The 6,247-nt window shown below is 35.8% G+C and overlaps 1 long non-coding RNA gene across 10 annotated transcripts; it reads right to left on the reverse strand.

Annotated features, from left to right (window-relative positions):
* Nucleotides 1-371: 371 nt before the first annotated feature.
* Nucleotides 372-5,230, reverse strand: LOC110006430 (uncharacterized). Of its 10 annotated transcripts, none has more exons than XR_016042724.1 (6): nucleotides 4,893-5,230; nucleotides 2,199-2,334; nucleotides 1,779-1,909; nucleotides 1,534-1,620; nucleotides 924-1,355; nucleotides 372-838 (listed from the first exon to the last, which is right to left on the reverse strand). It is a non-coding gene; the product is annotated as an uncharacterized LOC110006430 (long non-coding RNA). The 10 variants fall into 10 exon arrangements; XR_016042718.1 differs by having other exon boundaries at nucleotides 1,462-1,620; XR_016042722.1 differs by lacking the exon at nucleotides 2,199-2,334 and having other exon boundaries at nucleotides 1,462-1,587; nucleotides 4,893-5,119.
* Between the last annotated feature and the right edge of the window lie 1,017 nt (nucleotides 5,231-6,247).

A 6,247-nucleotide genomic window follows, 5' to 3' on the forward strand; every position in this document is an offset into this window, starting at 1 on the left:
AAACCCATCAATTCAAATGAGGACCCAAATTTACTGAAATCCCCCAGCCCACTCTGAGAGTGAAGCTCAAATCCCATTCACATTGAAATCAAGACCCACATTTCAGACTTTGAAATCGAAACCCGTCAATTCGAATCAAGACCCTGAAATCCCCCAGCCCACTCTGATAGTGAAGCTCAAATACTGCTGCATAATTTCAGACTCTCAAACAAAACAAAGCAATCAAAAAGAAAAAAAAACAAAACCCTTATTTCAAATAGATTCTCCCCCTCTCCATTAAATACAATCAAACTTCAAACCAAGCAATACAAACACCACACATCAATGTCAATCCCAATCCAAAATCACCATCACTACTAAAAAAAAAAAAGTGCATCAAAATAGAGACAAGATTTCACAGGCTTGACAAACGCCTTATCAAATTTACATATAAAATTTAACCCAAAAGGGTTTTCTAACTTACATTTTTATCAAAAGTATTACATCGAAATTATACAATATAAAATCAATGTCCTCTTCCTCGTCTGGGGGCAAGTACTTTTGGCCTCTTCCCAAAGGCTGTTGAATTGGGATCCGCTCTCTCAGCAGTCCTGGGCTCCTAAGTCTGTGCGGATCTTCCTCTTGGAGCTCTTCCACGGTGCATCTGCAGCTGTGGGTCAGCAGTTAACACAGGCTCTTGCTTAGAGTCATCACTGGATTCTTGTTCTTCCTCAACCAACTCGCCTTTACACAATAACTGCTCTCACCTTAGCTCCCTAAAATATCGATCTTTTGTCTTGGGGTCTTGAGCCGTCAGCCCATTGTCAACAATTCCTGTCAAATGGTTTGCTTTGGACAACTGAAACAACACAATTCCAATCAAAGATAATATATATATATATAAGAATTTATAAAATATAAATTTAATCTAAATACAAACTTACCATGTGGTCACCATAGCCTAGAGGTGCATATGCATCCGTCCGAGGTTCTGTGGGTTATGAATTATGGGGATTGAAACATGCACATACCATGCTTCATACTCATTCGAAGGTAGACCACGACTCAGGTCTTGCTCGCCTATTTGACGATACTGAAGGCGGTCGTGCCAATCTTTGATTTGAGAGGCGAGTTTTTGCTCCCAGTTTTTTTCATTTTTACCCCACCTGTCAAATCTTTTCCATCTATATGATTTGCTGGGATGGCCTGTCTCAGTTCAAATTGTCTCAGTACCTGGTCTGGGAGGTACCGCTCCGCGATGTTGTCGAATATCAAATATGTCTTGCAAAGAGCGGTCTCCAATGCCTCCCGATCTAGAACCCTTTGATGGACCTCCTCAGCACCAGTCTTTCTGATCTACTTATGGGTTCTAATACCTATAAGAATGGATAACAACACATATAAACTAGTTTACATTAATAAATATTCATAACTTTCAGCCGTAAGAGTATGTATATACACTAATAAGCATTGCAATTATACCCTATCAGGTTCAAGGAGATCTAATTTCTATACTACATTCCCAACTAGGTTATCCCATGTGCCTGGGTGTACCCATCTTTCCGCGCTTGGTATACCAGCTTCAACCCGTCGACTGCCTCCCTCAAGCTGCAATGTTTTGAAATGTTCGAATACCAATGACTAACCAACATACATACAATAATTACGTTAGCATGTATGAAATGTATAAATATAGCTGAAAAAAATGTATGAAATTCACAAAACATAACCCTTTAAGACATACAAATAAAGAATAAGTAGCACAACAAAATAATTTTACTTGAAATAATGTCGCACACCTAGTGAGGTGAGAACCGGGTGCCGCCTGAACATCATTCAATACATTTTGCCTCCCCTTCTTAATTTTAACAGTAACAAACTTCTTGAGGCCCCTAAAAAGCTACGCTAGGGTCGAACCCCCCATGCGTACCTGCCCGCAACATCAAAATCCTCTAACAAGGTCAAATACGTAATAGAGACTTCATTACCTTTATTTGACTGTAGAAAACCGGTGCTGCCTACTAAATATAGCAAAAATGGCCTAGTGTGTTGTTATATTTGTTGTAGTGTAGGATTTTCTGGTAGATTCCCAAAAGTCTCTCTCAACCAAGTGAAGTTCAATGAATGGTGAATTTTAAAATCGCTTCTTGGGACACATCCTAACCATTGTAACAAGTATTGCCCCTATGGTTTGCATATCATTGTCAATACCAGCTCACCTGTGACTCTAAGCCGGAAAATACACCACACATCATATAAGGTTGGCATCATCTCACCAACTCTTCGTGGACAGTGCAGTGAATTCGTCTCTGGCAGCCATCTCTCTGTCACTGCCTCCGTAAGATCGTGATCAATCTGTCGCGGGGCCCCCTCCATGTTAGCGTACTGAACAAGAGGCCATAGCCCGTGCTTCTAACAAAATCCACTTGTTCATTTGTAAGGGGCCAATGTTGGATGATGCTAAAAGCCTCATCAATATAAATTTTATTCCTCTCCAACCCAGAAACAGCTAATCTCCAAACATGATCATCTTTCATGTACAACAAGTCAACTTCATGTGCCATAGGCTTTGAAATACATGTCATGATGTGTTGGTAATATGCATACGAAAGTAAATGACATACACATCACAATATATATTTGGTTTGTTATTACAACTAATGCTTTACCTGACCATTTAGAACAATTAGATATGAAAATAACCTTTATGCATGGAAATCCAGATGCAGAAATACATGCAACATCTTGAAGGCTTTCAGGAGAAAGAAAAGAATTTTGTGCACCACAACAAATGGCTCTAAAATGCATGTTATGATGTGTTGGTAACATGCATACTAATGTAAATGACATGCACACTTATGTGCACCAATTTCACCTTAACTCAAAATCATCACAATATATAAAAAGAATGCCTCAATGAAACACATATAGCATGCAACCAACCAAACATGGAAATTTGTAGAGATAAAAAGAATGAGAAGTTGGGCATGAGGTAAGATCTGCTTCATTTGTTAATATCAAATATTAATTTACTGCATCATATATTATAAATTAAGAGGAACATGTAGATTGAATATCCCAAATTCTATGGTAAACCATTCTACAAAATACTTTGTCACTGACCATTAATCATTTCAACCAGTTAAAAAAAAAATATCAAAAGATGCGATTAAGAAGATAGAAAAATATAATAACCAATACAAAAAATCCATTACAAATCAGCACATTATTTAACAGACATCTCTCATATTACAGAAAGACACATTGTTATGGCTCATTTTGTAGACATCCAAATATTAATATTAGTAAGGATCGTCGATGCACTAATAGACAAGGTGTACTAAGGATAGATGGCTGAAACATGGCCATTTTGTTGAATGTTTATCTAAATTCAGCATGTGAGTTTTATGAAAACACCAGCAGCTTAACATCCAAAATTCAGTCATCAAAAGGCTTCTTTTTTGAAGAATGTTAACTTTCATTACTTTTGATATACAAGACTCACACACACAATACTTACATAAACAATCACAAGAAGACATCACAATTTTGCAAGCATCACTTCAACCACTTAAAAAAAAAATCAATTCAAAAAATCAAAAGATGCCATAAGAAGATAGAGAAATATAATAACCAATGCAAAAAATCCATTATAGATCAACACATTATTCACAGTCATCTTTCGTAATAGAATAACATCCAAATGGCATACAGATCAACACATTATTTACAAGAAACTGTCTTACATGTTCCAAGATATTAATCCTATTAGCAGTAATTTCCTTCCAAAAAGGATATAACCAACATGATACATTTTCCTAAATGCGAAGGAACATTGTCCTCACGCTATCAAATGGTTCTACTGACTAGTTAGCACAATTGGACTTCGAGTGGCATAGAATATGATCAATAAGTACAAGGTTTGTGCCTTGGACTCAGAACCAAACTCGAACAATTGGCAGAATCACAGTAGAACTACAGTTGATACAAACAAATTCATATATGAAAAAAAAAAAAAATCTATTAACTGCGCCACTAGTTTGGGTAAGTAGTATGAACTACTCTACTAGTTTGACATGAGGGAGACATTATGCTTCTATAAGAAGTTAGAAAATGATGGGTGCAAAAGAGTTAAGAGACCCACAATGAAGAAAATAAATGCCTTCATTTCTCACTTCTCTTACATATAACCAATAAGAAAAAAAAAAGTAGCAATGAACCAGGGTTAACACCCCAAAAAACCACCCAAAAAACATTCATGATACATAGCAAAAAACAAAAAAAAAGAAGAAAAAAGCATGCAACCAGCAAGAAAAAAATTAAACCAGGAAAAAAAAATCAGAACCTAAAGAAACAAATAAATACTCTTGTTGTGCATTTGGGGGTTTTCTCATTTGAGCATAACCAAGAACGAAAAAAAAATGAAAATCAAATATAAATGTTAAGGAAAAAAAACATATTCTAAGAAGCTAATACATATTATTGCGGTGCATTTGGGGGTTTTCTCGTTTGAGCATAATCAGGAAAAAGAAAAAAAAACAAAAAAAAATCAAATATAAATGCTCTCTGTAGATTTAAGATTAATCTTCTTTGAGCTTAATCAGGAAAAATAAATAAAAAAAAGACAAATAAAAAAATAAAATCATTTTTGGTAGATTTGGGACCATGGGAGCTTAACAATATAAAAAAAACTCACTGGATTTTAATCACCCAAATCTCATTTCCAATACACGTTTTTGGGTTATTTTATTCCCAAAACCAACACCGAAATCTCAATTTAAATTACAATCAAATTGAAATTGGAACATTTGTAAGTGAATAAAAAACTCTAATCATAAATTTCACACATTTTTGGCCTATTTAATCCCCCAAATCTAATTTTCCACCCAAAAAAAAGTTATTCTAAGAAATACCTGATTCGATTGTGGTTTGGGAAGCTTGGGCTTCGGCTAGATTAAAGATCGAGTGAGAAAAGTGCGGGCTTCGGCTTCGGCTTCGGCTTCGGCTTGGCAATGACAGAACGAGAGAGAAGAATGGAGCAGTCCGGTAGGGCAGGGAAGGGAGCCAAAGAGCTGTCCAGTAATTCGAATTCCTGACAGCTACTTTTCGTTTACACGGGCAAATAATCCACGAGTTCGGTGTTAGCTTCACAGAACATAGGGTAACTTGAAAAAAAAACACGAGCGGATGTGCCTCCTGTAATTTTGAAAATAATATATTTTCATTTTGTAATTGGCCGAACATGATCCCTACTTAATTTTTTGAGAAAATTATATATGTATGTGTTATATTTAACGTTATTACGGATATATCAAAAAGTTTTTGTTATTATATATCTGTCCGTTTTTTACTTTTCATAAAATAATTTTTTAAAAATGATGACTTTACCCTTTTTCGGATATTCAACATCTGAATTGAAAGGTTTTTCAGATTTTCAACATCTGAAAATAGTTCGAAAGTTTAACGTTCACATTCCGCAGGCACTTTTTCGGATGTTCAACATCCGAAAATAAGTTATTTTCGGATGTCCAGCATCCGAAATTATTTTCGGATGTTGAACATCCGAAAATGTGCTATTTTCGAATGTCCAACATCCAAAATTATTTTCGAATGTCCAACATCCGAAAATGTGACATTTTCGGATGTTTAAAATCCAAAAATATGACTGTGAATGTTAAACTTTCGGCTATTTTCGGATGTTGAACATCCGAAAAACCCTTCAATTCGGATGTTGAACACCCGAAAAAAAATAAAATCGTTTTTTTTTTTAAATTGTGTTATAAAAAGTAAAAAACGGATAAACATGTAATAATATAAACTATTTGATACATATGTAATAACGTAAAATATAAGAGATATATGTGTAATTTTCTTAATTTTTTTCATTGTTTTATTTGTTTTTCTAAATTGTCTACCAATCCCGTGATGAAAACACCTACTGGGATGGATTTTTTTGTTGGGAGTTTTATGTGGCTCCCTCTCTCTCGGACACTCTCTCGCTCTCAAACAATGGGGTAGCGGGGATGGAGGATTAGTTGGGTGAATGGGTATGGGAGTGAAGTCTTTTGCTAAAGTGATCGTTCGAATAGTTAATCTCGTTTATCTGTTCTTCCTGGTAAACTCCCAGCGATTAAGGAACACCTACACAGGAGACATGAGCGAGAAACGTCACTGGGAGAAAATGAGACGGAGGTCCTCTTCTGAGGTTCAAGGCCACTTCTTCTGCTTCCCACCTGCTCTCGGGTAACATGGACTACTTCCCCTTCTC

This window comes from Amborella trichopoda, chromosome 10 (genome assembly GCF_054954075.1).
Source record: "Amborella trichopoda isolate Santa Cruz 75 chromosome 10, AtrichopodaSantaCruz75HAP2 v2.0, whole genome shotgun sequence".
In the NCBI taxonomy this organism is placed as follows: Eukaryota; Viridiplantae; Streptophyta; class Magnoliopsida; order Amborellales; family Amborellaceae; genus Amborella; species Amborella trichopoda.